Here is a 17,575-nt window from a genome sequence, read left to right on the forward strand (position 1 = left end):
TAAGACTACAGTGGAGAGAGCAAACTAAGCAAATCATCATGATACTTTTTATAGGGTAGTAGATGGGAATCTTGTATTTTTTGTATGAGTATTCTGTAAACCCCAACTTCTCTACTAAAGAATAAAAAAGTGAAGTATTTCACTGAATAGTAAACTCTAGAACCATAGAAGGTTATATTCAAGAGTGGATCTTAAACTGAAATCATTGAAAAAGGATATCAGAAGTGTTAAGTAACTTGGCTAAGCTTGATGATAGAGCTCAGATGAACCCATGTTGAGGTAGTCCATTGGGTACCATTTGCTAGCTAGCTATGGGAATCAACAGGAGAAATGTAAAGATTAACCTAATTCTCTTTTATTAGGTTCTTAATCACAAAATAAGTAACAGAAGAGTATTCTCAACACATAAATTTAAAACTCAATAATGGGGAAACAGATGTGGCTCCAGCAATTGAGCTCCTGCCTACCATATGGGAGGTCCCTGGTTTGGTGCCTGGTGCCTCCTAAGGAAGACAGCAAGCTGGCATGATGCAACAGGAGACACAAGAAGAAAAACATAATGAGAGACATAACAAAGCAGGGAGAGGAGCTTCCCAGTGCCTCCTAAAGAGAATGAGCAAGACAGCAAGCTGGCATGACAAGCAGGCACAGAAAGCAGATGCAACAAGAGACACAAAAAGAAAAACACAATGAAAGATAAAACAAAGCAGGGAGTGGAGGTAGCTCAAACAATTAGGTACCTCCTTCGCCTATCAGAGGTTGCAGGTTAGTTTCCAGGTGCCTCCTAAAGAAATAAGGGAGAAGAACAGACACAGCAAGTGCAAACAATGAGGGGGTGGGGAGAAATAAATAAATAAATCTTCAAAAAAAAAAAAACTCAATGATGCCTAAAAACAAAAATGTATTATTTATAATTTATTATCTACCACTTGCTATCATTGTTGACCTTTCAATAGATGCAAATTTTTTTTCTTTTAAGGAGTGTAAAACAAATATTAATCAGATTCACAGAGAACTTTGAGGTAAAAGTGTCTCATCTGTATTTTTTTGAAAAAAATGTTTAACTCAAACTTTATTTGACTTTAAATCACACATTAATACAATTATTTATTTCACTGTGGTAATGGAACAATTAACCAACCTACCCACCCAGAAACAGATAAAGAAACAAAATTTAAATTAGTTAAGGTAAAGAAAGCCATTGTAACAGATAAATCCCCTATAGTAGCTTAATACATTTAAAATTTATTTTTCATCATGTCATAGTGTTTCTAATCAAATGGCTGTCCACATGATCAAAAGTAACTTAGAGCCTTTCTACCTCATGTTTCTTCCATCGTCTAAGTTCTTAAAGTACTATCCCTTCGGTAGGCTGAATATAAAAGGATGGTGGGAGGGAGGCATTTTTTCTGGACATTAGTAAGACTAATAACATTACCTCTGTCCATTTCCTTTAAGCAAGAACTCCCTCATGTTTCCACACCTAACGGCAAGGGAGGCTGAGCAAATACAGTCCAGCTATGTGCAAGAAAGGAGAGAAAATGTGTTCAGCGTCTTTTGTATCCACATGCCATAGACATTTGAGTGCCCTAGCTTGACAGCAATGGTAAAGAGAATTTTAGATAATATAAATTGACTTGAATGCCCTTTGTGATCCAATATACTGTTACTTTAGCATAACATTTTACAGATAGAATAGCGATATTCTGCGTGAGATATTTTAAAAATAATAACTCTTTTGTAAGCAGATTTAATACCAACTCCAGAGAAAAAAATGGTTATCAATTTCTGGGCTGAAAGAAATGTGGTGATTCTAAACATATCCAGAGAACTATTATTATGTCTCAGATGCCTCTTGTAAAAGACTGCTCTATTTCAAGACTTTATATGTCAAATGAAATATGTAAATTCAATATGTGGGCCTTGATAAGGGTATATATGAAATTTGTAGTTTTAAACACAGGATGAAAGAAAAAGATCAAATCCCCATGATAGTGCATATTCTGGGTCAGAGTTAACAGATACATCTCACCTTACTGTGCGGGAAAATACCACTAAACATTGCCTGCCAAACATTCTTTTCATTCAGTGGTGCAGGTACACATCCAGTTATTATCCTAATGCAAATGCTGACCATATTATTTTGATAACTATTTTAAGGTATTAAGTGATTTAAATGACCTTAGAATGGTAAAACTGACTTTATTTACCTGGTTTGTAATCCTCTGTGTACAATTAAAAAATCAATAAAGACTTTCAAGGATACGTCTCTGAAAATAACAAGAAACAAACAAAACACCCATGTGAACTTAATTTCTTGTATATTAATAATTAGAGCCTCCTTAGTTAGAAGGGTCAGATACAGCAAGGAATTCACTATTTTGAATTTCAGAAGCAATAATAAAAAAAATAGGCATGCCTTTTTTTTCTGATTTCTCTCTGAAGAACTCATGGTCACAGATTTAAGGAAAAGATAAGATTTCTAAAATAGATAAAACACATTAAAAATTCTAATGTTCCAGAGTCAGGTTATTAATGGAAGACAAATATGTAAGTTTTTTTTCCTATGCACCACTGACATGACTAATTCGAATAACGAGTAAATTTAGTCAGATTCAACAATTGCTTTCTCTATTATTTTTGCAGTGAACAAGACTAAAAATTACTTATGCATAGACAAAATGTACATGCATCAATAGTTAAGTAATCATTTTGCTACCCCCTAGTCACTATCCAACTGGTAACACTTATAGTTTTATAATGTTTAATGTTAAAAACAATATAAATATCTTAATTCAATAATATAATTGTTATGTGATTACTCATGCCCAGACTTTTATAAAGAATTATTGAAATTTGAGGAATTGAAAATAGTCCTAACTCTGAAGAAGCTTTCAATCTTGTAGGAAAAAATAAGAAAAGCATACATGAATAAGATACAAAGTAGTTCATGGCCTATAGATACTAGATAGTAAAATATAATTATAATTGTGAATGCAGGACATGGAAAATTTATAATAGCAAAGGTACTTAATTGAAGGAATAAGGCATTTAGTTTTAAGTGTCATTTAGGACTTGGAATTTTGAAAAGGAAGGACAAAACCATCTCCTGAATTCTAAATGATCTTTGATATTGATTGGTTTCACTTAAGGATCCTGTTACTTGAGATTGAGACCTATTTTTTGGTGGTGTTTATGGTGCTAATTAGAAGTTTTCAAGCAAAAGTTTTTCAGTAAGCTATCATTATATAGCCATTCTACATTGGTCTCTTTTAAAAATATTCCAATGAGACCTTTCAACTATTTTATTCAAGGGAAATCAGAATCATTTTATATTAACTCTAAATCTTTCATATACATGCTTTTTAAATTTCTGGGCCATTTAATTATCTCCTACATTAGTTTAAAAAAATGATCAACATTACTGTTCCATCTTTCTGTTTAGTTTTCCTCTTCTTCATTGCATTCGAGCATCTTGGCTGCAAGCAACTTGATCATTGAAAGTCATATCCATAACTCTGTCATACTTGTTCTCAGCACAGTATGTTACAACAATCATTCAGAAATGTGTTGAATTTGACTTCTACAGTTGTATAATCTAGATTTAAAAAGCGTTCTTTGTATTGACCACCTCAGAATAATTGTTAATAACTTAATAACAGAGCTATCAAATATATTCTCCTTTGGAGAATAGTTACTCATTTAAAAACTTTTCACCTCTGATCCTCCAGTTCCATATACTTATGATTTTCTAAGGGACATTATTATTTTATTGTACTCTCAGTCATCTTTAAAACATTGTTTAGAACATAATACGTTTTAGGAAGGTGTGATTAATTGCAAGCACACACCTAATGGCACATACGAATATTACTCAGAAAAACATATTATAAAATGTGGCCACATTGTGAGCATGAATTTATTTTATGCTTTAAATTATTGACCAATCTATATAACAAATGTTTAACAAATCTTTCTTATTACAAGTTAACCACTGTTAAATAAGTTTCCTCTTTCATTCAGCTAGCACTTTTACTTATTACCATATACTTTGCCATCTAAACAGCTTTTTATATGCCAAATTGGTCATTTCAAAGAAGCATTTTAGTTACTTCATGTTAGCAGTTGGTTGACAAGAGTTCAGTTTTTGAAGTATTTCTGTCTTTATCTGAAAATCATTGTTTTTGCAATGATTGGAATATTTAATTGCATTTATCGTATTACCTCAATATTTTATATTATAATGGGAAAATGGGAAATTATATTGCTGACACAAGTAATAAAAAGCAATTTTCTTGTACTTACTAAAATAGAAGAAAAATGAAAATAATTAAGCATGCCAAGGATGATATATTTTAGGCTCAGTTGGATACTTACTGGACTTATACAAATGATGGGCATTTTTAACTGTGAAGGAAAATTAGAAAAATTAAAGGCCATACCTAAAATTTTGGTAATATATCACTGGAGATAATGTTTAAAAACTGAGCTGTAACTTGGGAGTTTATATATATTTTATAGAAATATGGAACTAGAACCTTTATTGCATATCTAAATAAATGGTCAACAATTTGCTCATTAGTTTTATGTTAATTATCATTAACTGAATTCTATTTTTAAATGCAAAAGTTTTTCTTACTTTTTTATTTGCAATTGCATTATTGCAAATTTCATGATTAGACTATAAATTCTAGAAATAAGTATTTTTATGAAATATATAGAAATTCTCTCTAGCAAATACTTGATTTTTATTAATCAGTAAATAGGATACAATGTTATATAAATGTGCAGAGCTAAAATAATCAATTATTCTTTCTCCCAGAAATAAGCATGAATAACTATTTTGATAGGATTTAATGTCCAAAAAGAAAATTATCTGAATTGTTCAGTCTGTTAATTTGAGCCTTTTTTTTTTTTCATGGAGTAGCATTCTTATATTTTGTACTATTTACCACACTTGTCCTCAAGATGGTTCACTATGCTATACAGTCCCGTGTTGCTTCATTTAGCTTTCCTACTAGTGATATACACTACCATACATTTTCCCTTTCAACCACTATCCTACCCATATAGCAGTGTTGCTAATTACATTCCCTGTAATGTGCTATCATTACCTCTATTCACTTCCAAACATTTACAATCAACCTTACTATAAATTCTGCACAAATTAAGGCTCAGCTCCCTATTCTCTATCCTCATTCTTTCTTCTGGTTACCTGTATTCTAGCTATTAACTCCATGAGTTTGCTCATTACACGTAGTTCATATTAGAAAGATCATACAATATTTGTCCTTTTGTGTCTGGCTTGCTTCACTCAACATAATGTCCTCAAGGTTCACCCATGTTGTCATTTGCATCACCACTTCATTTCTTCTTACAGCTGAATAATATTCCTTTGTATGTATATACCATAATTATCCATTCATTGGTTGATGGACACCTGTGTTATTTCCATCTTTTGACAATTGTGAATAATACGGCTATGAACATCTGTGTGCAAATGTCTGTGTCCTGGCTTTCAGTTCTTATTGATATATAACTAGTAGTGGGATTGCTGGATCACAAAGCAAATTTATATTTAACTTCCTTAGGAACTACCAAATAGCCTTCCACAACAGACGCACCATTCTTCATTCCTTCATTCCCACCAACAGTGAATAAGCATTCCTATTTATCCATGTCTTCTCCAACACTTGTAATTTTCTGTTTGTTTATTTTGACGTGGCCATTCTAATAGGTGTGAAATGATACCTTATTGTAGTTTTGATTTCTATTTCCCTAATAGCTAGTGATGTTGAACATCTTTTCATGTTTTTTCCCCACCATTTGTGTTTCCTCTTTGAAGAAATGTCTTTTCAAGTCTTTTGCACATTTTCAGTTAGGTTGTTTGTCTTATCTCCTTATGTATCATAGATATTAAACCTTTATTGGATATGTAGTCTCTAAATATTTTCTCCCATTGAGTAGGCTGGATTTTCACCTTTTTGACAAAGTCCTTTGAGGCACCAATGTATTTAGTCGTGAGGAGGTCTCATTTATCTATTTTTTCTTTCTTTCATTGTTTATGCTTTCAGTTAAAGACTTAGAAACCATGATCTAAAACAATGATCTTGAAGATGTTTTCCTTCATTTCTGCTAGGAGTTTTATGGTCCTGACTTTTATATTGAGGTCTTTGATCCATTTTGAGTTAATTTTGGTATAGGATGTGAGATAGTAGACCTCTTTCATTCTTTTGGATATGGATATCCAGTTTACTCAGCATCATTTGTTGAAAACATTGCTCCATCTCAGCTGAGTGGTCTTGGTAGTCTTATCAAATATCAATTGACCACAGAGGAAATGGTCTATTTCTGAACTCTAAATTCCATTGATCAATATGTCTATCTTTATGCCAATATCATGCTATTTTGACCACTGTAGCTTTGTAGTATGCTTTAAGATAAGGAAATGTTAGTCCTCCAACTTTGTTCTTCTTGTTAAAGTCCCTCTGGCTAGTTAGAGTCCCTTTCCCTTCCAAACAAATTTGGTAATTGACGTTCCCATTTCTGTCAAGTAGGCTGTTGGAATTTAACTTGGGATTGTGTTGAAGCTGTAAATCAACTAAGGTAGAATTGACATCTTAACAATATTTAGTCTTCCAATCCATAAACACAGAATGTCCTTCCATTTGTTCAGGTCAACTTTGATTACTTTTAGCAGTGTTTTGTAGTTTTCTTGATATAGGTCCTTTACATCCTTTGTTAAATTAATTCCGAAATATTTGATTATTTTAGTTGGTATTGAAAATGGATTTTTTTCTCCTTGATATTCTCCTCAGATTGTTTTGAACATATAGAAACATTACTTATTTTTGCATGTTTTATCCATCACTTTGCTGAACTCATATATTAGCTCTACTAGCTTTGTTATCTCTCTCTCTCTCTCTCTCTCTCTCTCTCTCTCTCTCTCTCTCTCTCAATTATCTACCTTAAACTTCAGGTTATTGACAATTAAACATGTTTTAATATGAAAACAGCTTTATCATTGTCCTATCCCATCTAATTGATGACCCCACCTTACTCTTCCAACTTTTAAGATAATCTTTGCCTTAGTGATTTCATTGTTGGTATTGGATTTTTTTTTTAATTAGACAAGTTATAGGTTTACAGAAGAATCATTCAGAAAATACAGAATTCCCATATAGCCATCCCTATTATTAACATTTTGCATTAATGTTGTACCTTTGTTATAATTGATGAGAGAATATTATTAAAATTATACTATTATTAATAACTATAGACAAGAGATTACATTAAAGTTCATTGTTTATATTTTACAGTCTAATGGTTGTTGGTTGTTTTTTTTGTAAAATTTGTGTTCCAGTAATATATATACCATGTACAATTTTCCCTTTTAACTACATTTATATATTTAGTTCAGTGGATTTAATTACATTTACAATGTGCTACTATCACCACCATCCATTTGCAAAACTTTCCTATCACCCTAAACAGAAATTCTGTATCAATTAAGCATTGTTTATATTTCTTAACAGTGTCCTTTGTTACTGGACACTTTAACTGCCTTGCTTTTCAAATTAGTTTTCACATTTTAATCATTTGAATTCTTTTACTTTCTGTTGTCTTTGTTAATTTCTGTAGTTTTTGTATTATTCACAGAACACCCTGCTGTTGGTGCATATATGTGAAGTTTATTATTTTGTTTATTTATTTATTTGTTTAGTTTTCATCCAAAGTACTCACCACCCTTCTCACTGTTTCAACAATTAAATGAGGAATGTAGAATAATTGAGCCAGCCTTTGTTTGTCTACTTCAATTCAATGTTTAATTTTCTTTTCTGATTTTTAGCCAATGATATATTTTGTTCATATGTTCCTTTAATCTGTCCTAGTGGATCTAACATTAAGTTCAAACATACAGGAATTATCATCTTAATATTCAGATGTCATACTGGGGAAGAAATACATATAGGCACAAAATTAGATGTAGCAGTGAATCATAAAATATCTGCTATATTTGTGAAACATTTTGAGGTTTTATCTATGCTTGCCATCTTTTTGTATTCAAGCAGTTATTTATGTGCTGGCAAATATACATTATGATATGCTATTCATCTGGAAATTGTTTTGAAAAGACAACATTCTATTTTGCTAGTATAAAAGACAATTTTTATAAAGCCCATTTTCATCAAGAACTGGTTTATTTGAATCTGTGCATTTCATACTGAATGATTTTTATGTTTGCATGGGTAAAGTAATTGTAAATATATCTTTTGAGGTCATAAAGCTGTAACTCTTTTTCTTTGCTATCTTAGAAAATGCCATTTAAACATATCTTAGATTTCTCTCCACTTTAATGAATCATTTCTTGTCAGACAAATGCATTATAATCAGTTATTATGTGATAATTGCAACATGCAAGTTTACTAAACAGATCAGATTTTTTTTTGGCTTAAGATCAACTACCAGTCTTGTGACTCTAGAAACACTCTTACAAAATGTCATATCAAATGTAGCCATTTGATAGATTTGCAGTTAAACCCAGAAATGTCAGAGAAGATACTAGTGCCCGATTACAGTAGACAGAACAATGGTCCTCCAGTTATGTCCAAGTCCTAATCCATGTATGCTACCTTACATGACAAACGGGATTTTGCAGGCGTGATTAAAATATGGATCTTGATATGGGAAGATTTTCATGTGTTATCTTTGGTGGGCCCTATGTAATCATAAGGGTCCTGATAAGGCAGAGTGGGAGGCAGGAGAATAGAAAAGCAGTTGTGATGATCTAAGCAGACATCAGAGAGAAAGTGAGATCTGCAAATGCTACATTGCTGAGTTTGAAGTAGAGGAAGGGGCCATGTGTCAAGCAAGGCAAGAGGCCTCTAGAAGCTGGGAAAGGGAAGGAAGTTTTCCCCTAAAGCCTCCAGAAGGAATGCAGCACTACCAACACCTGGATTTTAACTCCATAAAACCTTTGTAGACTTATTTGTAATTTAAAATAATAAACTTGTATTGTTTTAAGTCATTATCTTTGTGGTAACTTGTTATAGCACAATAGGAAATCAAAACAATGGCTATTCACATATAGGAGGAAAGAAAGTCCAGTCAAAGTTTAATTAGAAGGCAGGCAAAGGTCATCCTTGGGAATCTCCCATTTTTCACTTGAATATTTTTTAATGGAGATAACCATTTTTCTGGACCTTTCTTCTAAGTCCTGGCACAATAATATTGTCCATAGCCTTTCTACCTTTATAGTCCAGCTTCCCCTGTTTTTTTTCTTTATTATTATTAAAGAAGCTTTAGATTACATAAATATTACATTGAAAATATAGGGGATTCCCATATACCTCCTCCTCCCCCTCTCCCACCCTTTTCCCCATTAACAACATCTTTCATTACTGTGGTACCTCTATCTGTTTTGGTTTTTTTTTCGGTTGATATTTTATTTTAATTTTTTTAGTTAGTCCAGTAAAAAGAATTTACTTGGGAAATGAGGAAAAGAACAGAGCTTGCTGAGAAATGGGAGAGAAAGATGGAAATATACACCAAGATTTGGTGCAGGCCCCTCTAGGCAGAAAAGGCAGGCTCTGCCTCCTGTGATCACCTTTAAACCATTAATTATTCCACCCCTTAGCTAATGATAAGAGGATGGGCCCCTGCAATTATTGGCCAATGGTGAGGCCTTTTTGGAATATCCAGGGCTAAGGGGGGTCATCCCAGAAAGAGAAACTGAGACCTTAAAGTTAAACTCAAGGTCGCAGGGAAGCTTTGCAGCCATATTGTCTGTTGGCCACGTGGTCTGCCAGCCATGGCGTGGATCGTCTTCTCCATTACCCAGTTTCCGGAGGGGGTTTGGGAGCATCACTCACTTATATTTCTCCTGGCAATGGCTCAACAAATGAAAACAGAGAAGTGTTTGATTCCTGTAGCTTCTAGGCTATCATGTATATAAGAACTTATGAACACACCAGTTTAGTTAGACCAGTAAAAAGGATTTGTTTGGGAAATGAGGAAAAGAACAATGCTTGCTGAGAAATGGGAGAGAAAGATGGAAATAAACACCAAGATTTGGTGGGGGCCCCTCTAGGCAGAGAGAGCACCCTATCTGTTTTTTGTTTTGTTTTGTTTTTAAAGATTTGTTTTTTGTTTCTCTCCCCTTCCCCACCCCCCACTGCCCCAGTTGTCTGTTCTCTGTGCCATTTGCTGCATCTTCTTCTTTGTCCACCTCTGTTGCTGTCAGCGGCATGGGAATCTGTGTCTCTTTGTGTTGCATCATCTTGCTGCGTCAGCTCTCCGTGTGTGCAGCACCATTCCTGGGCAGGCTGCACTTTCTTTCACGCTGGGCGGCTCTCCTTACGGGGCGCACTCCTGCGCATGGGGCTCCCCTACACGAGGACACCCTTGCATGGCAGGGCACTCCTTGCGCGCATCAGCACTGCACATGGGCCAGCTCCACACGGGTCAAGGAGGCCCGGGGTTTGAACTGCAGACCTCCCATGTGGTAGGCAGACGCCCTATCTAATGGGCCAAGTCCACTTCCCCCTATCTGTTTTTAGTGCCTCAATGTTTCCTCTATGATTGCCTTTATTCCTGTCTTCCACCCCAATGGCAGTTTGAGATTATGAATCCCAAAAATAGAAATTATGATTGTAAATTAAACTATTTCTCTGGATGTGTTTGTTAACCTTTGACTGTATTAAGTGCAGTTGAGGGCCTTTGATTAGATTTCTTAATAAGATTGCTTTAGGGCTCTTGATTGTACTACTTCAGTGAGACAGTGCCCCCTTGCTGGGTATAATATAGAAAGAGGCCAGTGGACAGAAAGAGGAAAAGGTAACAAGCCATGTGAGAGAAAAGACTGCAGTCTTTCCCACAGCTGAGCTGCAAGGGAAACCCTAAGAGACAAGCCTTATGCCAGGAGAGAAAAGACTATAGAATTACTTAAGAAAAAAGCCCCAAGAGGCTGGACCCACAAAACAGCTCAAGAGGAGACGGTCAGCCCAGAGAGGAAGGCTGAAACCTCGCAGAGTTCCTCCGCCATCTTGCTTCACCACGTGGCAACACACCCATTCAACAGTAGCTGACTTTGCTCTGCTGATGACTTCATTTGGACATTTCATAGCCTTGGAAATGTAAGCTTTTACCTCCAAATAAATATCCATTAAAAAGCCAACAGATTTCTGATACTCTCATCGGCAGCCTTTTGGCAAACTAAAACAACCCCCCATCACCATTCATTTTATGTGTGCCTGAGCTCCATGCTTTCAAGTCATATAAAAACTATTTGATTTCTATTTCTCCTCTCTATAGTGATCATACACCTCACATCTATTCTCTAGCCTATTAGTAATGTAATTCAAACATATAATGGATAATTGAGATACAAGTAGACTTTTCTGACCCTACAGTTAGCACTGAGTTTACTACTATCGTAAAACCACTAGTACTGATTTGAAGAATCTGCTGAGAAGAATAGTGGTGGTTGTGTATTTGAAACAAGTGATCAAAAAGTTTAAAGGAGTGAATGACATAAGAGTGCAAACCATGAGCATACAAAATATAGAAAAAGCATCTGTTGTGTAATATACTCTCACTTTTTTTTCAGATAACAAAAAGCAATAATAGCCACATAGCATGTGCCAAACACTGTTCTAAATGATTTACATATATGCACTAATTTAATCCTTGCAACAACACTGTCCCCATTTAATAGAAGAGGAAACAAAAGCACAGAGAACTGAGGTAATTTACCCAAGGTCATACAACTAGCAACTGGCAGAACTGGAGGGACTTTGTGTGTGTGCCTGCGTAAAGATCTAAAACTAATAGCATTATTTACTAACACTAAAGGTGTTTCTAAAAATAGATTGTTAAATAGCTAATACATTTAAAATAACATTAAAAATACATCTCCCATTACCTGCATTATAACTAGGTGGTTTAGAGCATGGACTCTGGAACCAGACTACCCAGATTCATTTCCTAGCTCTTATTGCTCAGCTTCAAAGTACTGTTCCCATAGACTAGTCATTTGAGTACTCTTCACCTCATTTGCTTGAGATAATAGATCTTTGTGTCATAAAGGTTTATCAGGAGGATTTAGGGATTTAATCTATCTGAAGTGTTTGACAGAAGGTAAATGTTCTGCCAGTGTAAGTTATTAAAATCATAATAATTATTTTAATGGAAGCAAAGCTATCTAATATGCATATACCTAATAATAAGGAAAAAACTCTTATGCACATATTTTTAAAAAGCATCTCTTTCATTTGCTCCAAATGTACATTTTTGGTTCCCATTATCCCCAATCAATCTCAAATAAAATCTTTAATAAATCTGGTCAATTGTGTATTTATGTGCAAGAAAATTGAAGTTAGTTCAAAGTCGAATTAACACCCCTGAAATTACCATATCAAGGTATTGTAGAGTGGAGTTTCCCTTTTCTTTGAAGATTGCCAGGAGAATAATATCGGAAATGAACATATTAATGCTGGAATAAACAATGCTTTAAATCAGCAGTTCTCAAACTTTAATGTATATCAGAATGATCTAAAGAATACATTAAGTTACAGATTGCTAGGTTCATCCTCAGAGTGTCTGAGTCATCGAGGCTAGGAAGAGGTCTGTAAATTTGCATTTCTAAGAAATTCCAAGATAGTCATAATGCTGCTGCTACTAGTTTGAGAGCCACTGCTTTACATCTTTAAGCCATATCACAGTCATTCCATGGAAGGGATAGAATTGTGTTTCTTTGTTGTTTTTTTGTTTTTGATTCCGTTTTTTAAATGATCCTGAAAGACAGTAGTTAATGTTAAGATATGTTAGAAGATTTGTACACCAAAATTTCTATCAGAATATCAAGATTTTAGATTCAATAATAGCTTTCCTATTGTAAGAGGTAGTGTGCTACTTTTAAATGTCACTTGGTTGGTTAAGTGATTGAAAATAAAAAGAGTTGTGAATTTTACAAGCACATTTCACAAGTATTCAACAAGATATTCCTTTGCTTTGAAATGTCGACCCTTCCTTACCTGTTAGGCAAGCTCAGTCAAAATTATTTTTTAATAGTATTCTTCCTGGAGAGCTTTCTGTGATCCATAAGACATTGTTTTCCCCTTCTGACTAATAACAAATAGAATATATTTCCAATGAAGCCCTTACCAGGTTTAGTTTAATTTGTAAATTTGCACATCTGTTTCCCTCTATAGAGTGTGAGCTCTTATTTGTCTTTGAAATTTCAACAACCAGCTCAGTGGAACATGGCAGGCACTAAACAAGTATTAGATAAATGAGTAAATAATTGATACCTAGTGTATTAATTTGAATCACATACTCGAACAGAAGACTTGTTCTGAATCTTAATCTGTGTTCTTGCAGGTGTGAACCCATTTGCAAATAGGACCTTTTGAAGATGTTTATTAGTTATTTATTGCCAGCTGAATCAGGGTGGTACTTAATCCGTATGACCAGAGGCTGTTTTAGTTTGCTAAATGCTGCCCAAGAAAATTTCATTAATGGGTTGGCTTTTAGAATGGGAATTCGTTAGGGTAAAATCTTACCATTTTGAGGCTATGGAAATGTCCAAATCAAGGCATCATCAGAGATATTTTCTCACCAAAGTTCAGCGACTGGCAATCCAGGACTCCTACCATGTGGCAAGGCACAATGAAGGCTGGTCTCTGCCTTTCCTCCAGGCACACTTGCTCTCTGAGCTCAGCAGGGGATGATCAGGCATATGGCTCTTCTCTCCCCTCTGACCTATTCCGTTCTTTTACCAAGACCCTACATAATATTATTTATTCAAGAAACGTCATCTCACAATTTTGGGATTATCATGATGGAACCAGTTACTTGTGGAAGTTAACTGGTGTTTTTTAGAAATTCAAAGTATTGCTTATTTTCTCCTTTGGTAACATTAATATCTTTCCAGTGTTCCTGGTTGCCTGGAAACCTTTAGAGACTGATAAACTTTTATAGCTATTTGTAGGTTTCATAGAAGTGGGTTACTTACAGAAAGAACTAAGTCTTGGCTACTGTCACTATTATAAGGTCTTTTGAGTGAATTGCTGACATTTTAAAGTATAGCATTTGCATTTTTATTTTTATATTTATCATGATTTATTTTGTTGCATTTAAGCTACTTTATCAGCTACTTTACCTTGATACATACTGGTTCAGAATCTCAAGCAACACATTTTAAATTAAGCTAAGCCTTTAAAAACTATTTCTAACACTCAGTATGTCAGCATTTATGTGTATGCATAAATTTTTGTTTCCATTTAAACACATGCACTGATAGCAGGAACTCAGATTTTAGGCATATTTCAATTTCTATAATTTTGTTGATTGTTCAGATTAGCTCTCTGAAGCTCATTTAGCAGACCATAAGGTATTTGTTTATAGGTGCTGATGGGGAACAAGGAAAAGATAGTTGTAACCAACAAAATGAAAATATTTAACCTGTAGTAAGCATGTACTGAATATATTGATTCATATAACTGAACTTTGTTGAGTTATAATTATGCTTGAGTATGTATTGAGAATTGATATTTAAATGTATTCAAATTATTTAGAAATTCAGAGCAAGGACTATATCACATGTACTTTCTCTTTAAATATGAAAATATGTAGTACAAATATTTCAGCACCGTGTAAGATAGTTGAAGGGAGATAATCCTATCCTTAATTTAGCTATACCCCCACTACTACCTTTTCATTGTTCTGTTTGGAAATCTGTTACCATTAGAAAAACCCAATAAGAATGAGAGTAAATGTTATAAAGTGTTTTCAGACCTTAAGGATTACTGGTGAGACATTGAGAGCAAACCTGGAAATGATCCTTAGGGACAAGTTTTGAGTTTAGCTCCCATGTGATATATCTGTTAACATGCAGATAGTTGTAATAAGTAAGGAGTTGGAAATTTTCAGTTTGCACCATCAGTTCATGGAACAAGGGAAAACAATTGTACCATTTATTCCAACCACCACTTAATCCTTCTTTTCATATCTTTAAATAATTAAAATTTATAGTATAGTAATTACAAATACTAATATTGCCATTCCTAAAATTTGTTTATCATATGGCAGATACTTCTCTAAATGCTTTAATCCTTACAATGGATCTATCACTTAGATGCTGTTATCATCATCCTCATTTTACAGATGAGGACTCTGTAGGGCAGAGAGGTTAAATAGCTTACCCAAATTCATATAGATAAGCTGAAAATGAGCCCAGAAAATTGAACTCTAGAAGGTTTTTGAACCACTGTGCTATATTGCTCCCTGTTATTGAAGTACCAGATCAAGTGCCATGACATATGGAAGCACCCATGTTTCTTTAAGATTTTATTGATTAGAATTTTTGGGGGAGATGTAGAACATTTGGACCAAATATATCTCTCTGTAACCTAGATCCATTGATCATAGTTTGCCTTTAGGTTCTCATCCTATCATGGCAAACTCATATATTTTTAAATAACTAATATCACATCTCTTATATTTTCTGTTTTCATTTTTGACAGGGTTCTGAATCCTATTATTTCTAACTTTGTTGATAGAACATGAGGCTGAGCATTGTAATAAATTATATTTTTATCCATTATATTAAAAGACACTGCTTTGGTTATCACGTGGTCATCATTCTTCAACCCTCAAAAAGAGAATATATGTTTTCTATCCTTTTTCAAGCTCTTCTGGTTTCTGCTGTCACAGTTTGGGGCCATTCTCTCTCTGATTGTCCCACTTTTTACCATTGTCACCTTTCAGATATCTGTGTGTTCTCTACCTTGCTTAGTGGTATTTGCATGTTCTTAGAAAGTTTAACTGTCTTGCTTATAATTACCTATGTGCCTGTTTTAGTTTGCTAAAGGCTGCCGAGGCAATAAACCAGAAATGGGTTGGCTTTTAACTGGATATTTATTAAATTATAAGCTTACAGTTCCAAGGCTGAGAACAATGTTCAAATAAAGGCATCAGGTGACATTCTCTCCACAAAGACACAGCTGCCAGTGATCCTGGACTCCTGTCACATGGCTGGGCACAATGGCAGTGTCTGCTGTTTCTCCCTTCTCTATTGGATCTCATTGCTTTCAGTTTCTGGCTTCCTCTGACTTTCCCTCTGCTCCTGCTGGTTTCTCTCTGCTCCTGTGGCTTTCTCTCTCCTGGGTTCATTGATTTCGGCTTCTTGCTCTTATGGTTTTCTCATTTAGCTTCTGGGGGCTTCTCTCTGTGAACTCCTCCCTCCATATTCATCCATTTATAAAGGACTCCAGTAGGAGGATTAAAACCCACCCTGAGTCTTACCCTACTGGAAGTAATCTAATTAAAGGTCCCACCTACAATAGTTTAATACCCTCAGGAATGGATTAACTCTAAGGACATGATCTTTTCTGGGGTCTACAAAAGTCTCAAACTCCCACAGAGTCCCATTTTGTAAAGTTCTTATTGCAAGACAGATGTCATCTGGCAGAATGTAGTATGCATAAAAATGACTTTAATTCTGTTTGATCATTCTCCTTTAGAGCATCAGAATGTTGTTTTTTTTCCTTTAAAATAAAGCAAGGTTAATTCTGAAGTTGAGTTATCTAAATGAATGTGAGAGAGGAATGTGATAAATAAGTGATATCCACAAATAATCATCCAATATCCTCTTATCTAATTGTTTATCTTCTGCTGAAGCTTTTAGCAATGTTGTATTTAGCACAACTGACTCAGTTTTATTTTAACTTAATTAATTTATTCCATGATTCTTTCCCTTCTTCTGGAAATCCTGAGGGTAATAAAATTTAACCACCAAAAGAATACTATAACAGGCAGTTGGAAAATACCAAATGTGTGTACAACAGCCCCTAAATAATGAAGTAAATTAAAGTTTCTTGCTCTTCACAGTGCTGTATAGATTTTATAGTGAACGCTTCAAATTCCAGCCTTCAGCCTACTTTTAGGGTAGAGGAGAGAAAGGCCAGGCTTTGGTAGTGTGAGTGAGTTGGTTTGTTGCTGACTCTGTCATTGACTAGGTGTATTGCCTTGGGCAAATAAGTGAAATTCTCATTCAACTTCTGAATTTTCTCTTGTACAGAACAAGGATAAGTATGTCTATATTTCCGGCCTTATTCTAAGGACTAAATAAGATAATGCCCATTAAGTACCTATTATTCTGCTTAGCAAATAATTGTCCCACAGTGAATAGTAACTATTATTTTCATTATAATTACTTCATGATAGGCTGTAGTTTTGTAGTTGTTTTTTAGGCCTTCTGCTTCTTTCACTGCATAACATTTAAAGGATGAGGGCTAGGAGATTTCATTGGTGCTTCTTGACTCTGGAGAGTGATGTGCTGTTTCTGAGGCATAGGGTTATACCTGTCACACGCAATGTTTGATGCAAGATAGAAATGAGACCACACCTCTCAGGGTCTGGCAGAGCAAGAAGAGATATGCTGAGTCAGGGACTGAAACTAATAGGCTATGCAAAGGCAGATAGAGAATCCAAGGTGCAGTACCTATATGTTGTCTCCAGCTCAGACATGCTTGTGCAGCCCATTGTAGGAACAGGAGCAGGTTTCCAATTGGAG

At 34.6% G+C, this 17,575-nt stretch overlaps 1 protein-coding gene across 4 annotated transcripts in view; it reads left to right on the forward strand.

Moving 5' to 3' along the window:
- NAALADL2 (N-acetylated alpha-linked acidic dipeptidase like 2) overlaps positions 1-17,575 on the forward strand; it is a 1,069,483-nt gene that overhangs the window by 313,480 nt on the left and 738,428 nt on the right. The window lies entirely within an intron of this gene.

Source organism: Dasypus novemcinctus, chromosome 4 (genome assembly GCF_030445035.2).
Source record: "Dasypus novemcinctus isolate mDasNov1 chromosome 4, mDasNov1.1.hap2, whole genome shotgun sequence".
NCBI classification, from domain to species: domain Eukaryota; kingdom Metazoa; phylum Chordata; class Mammalia; order Cingulata; family Dasypodidae; genus Dasypus; species Dasypus novemcinctus.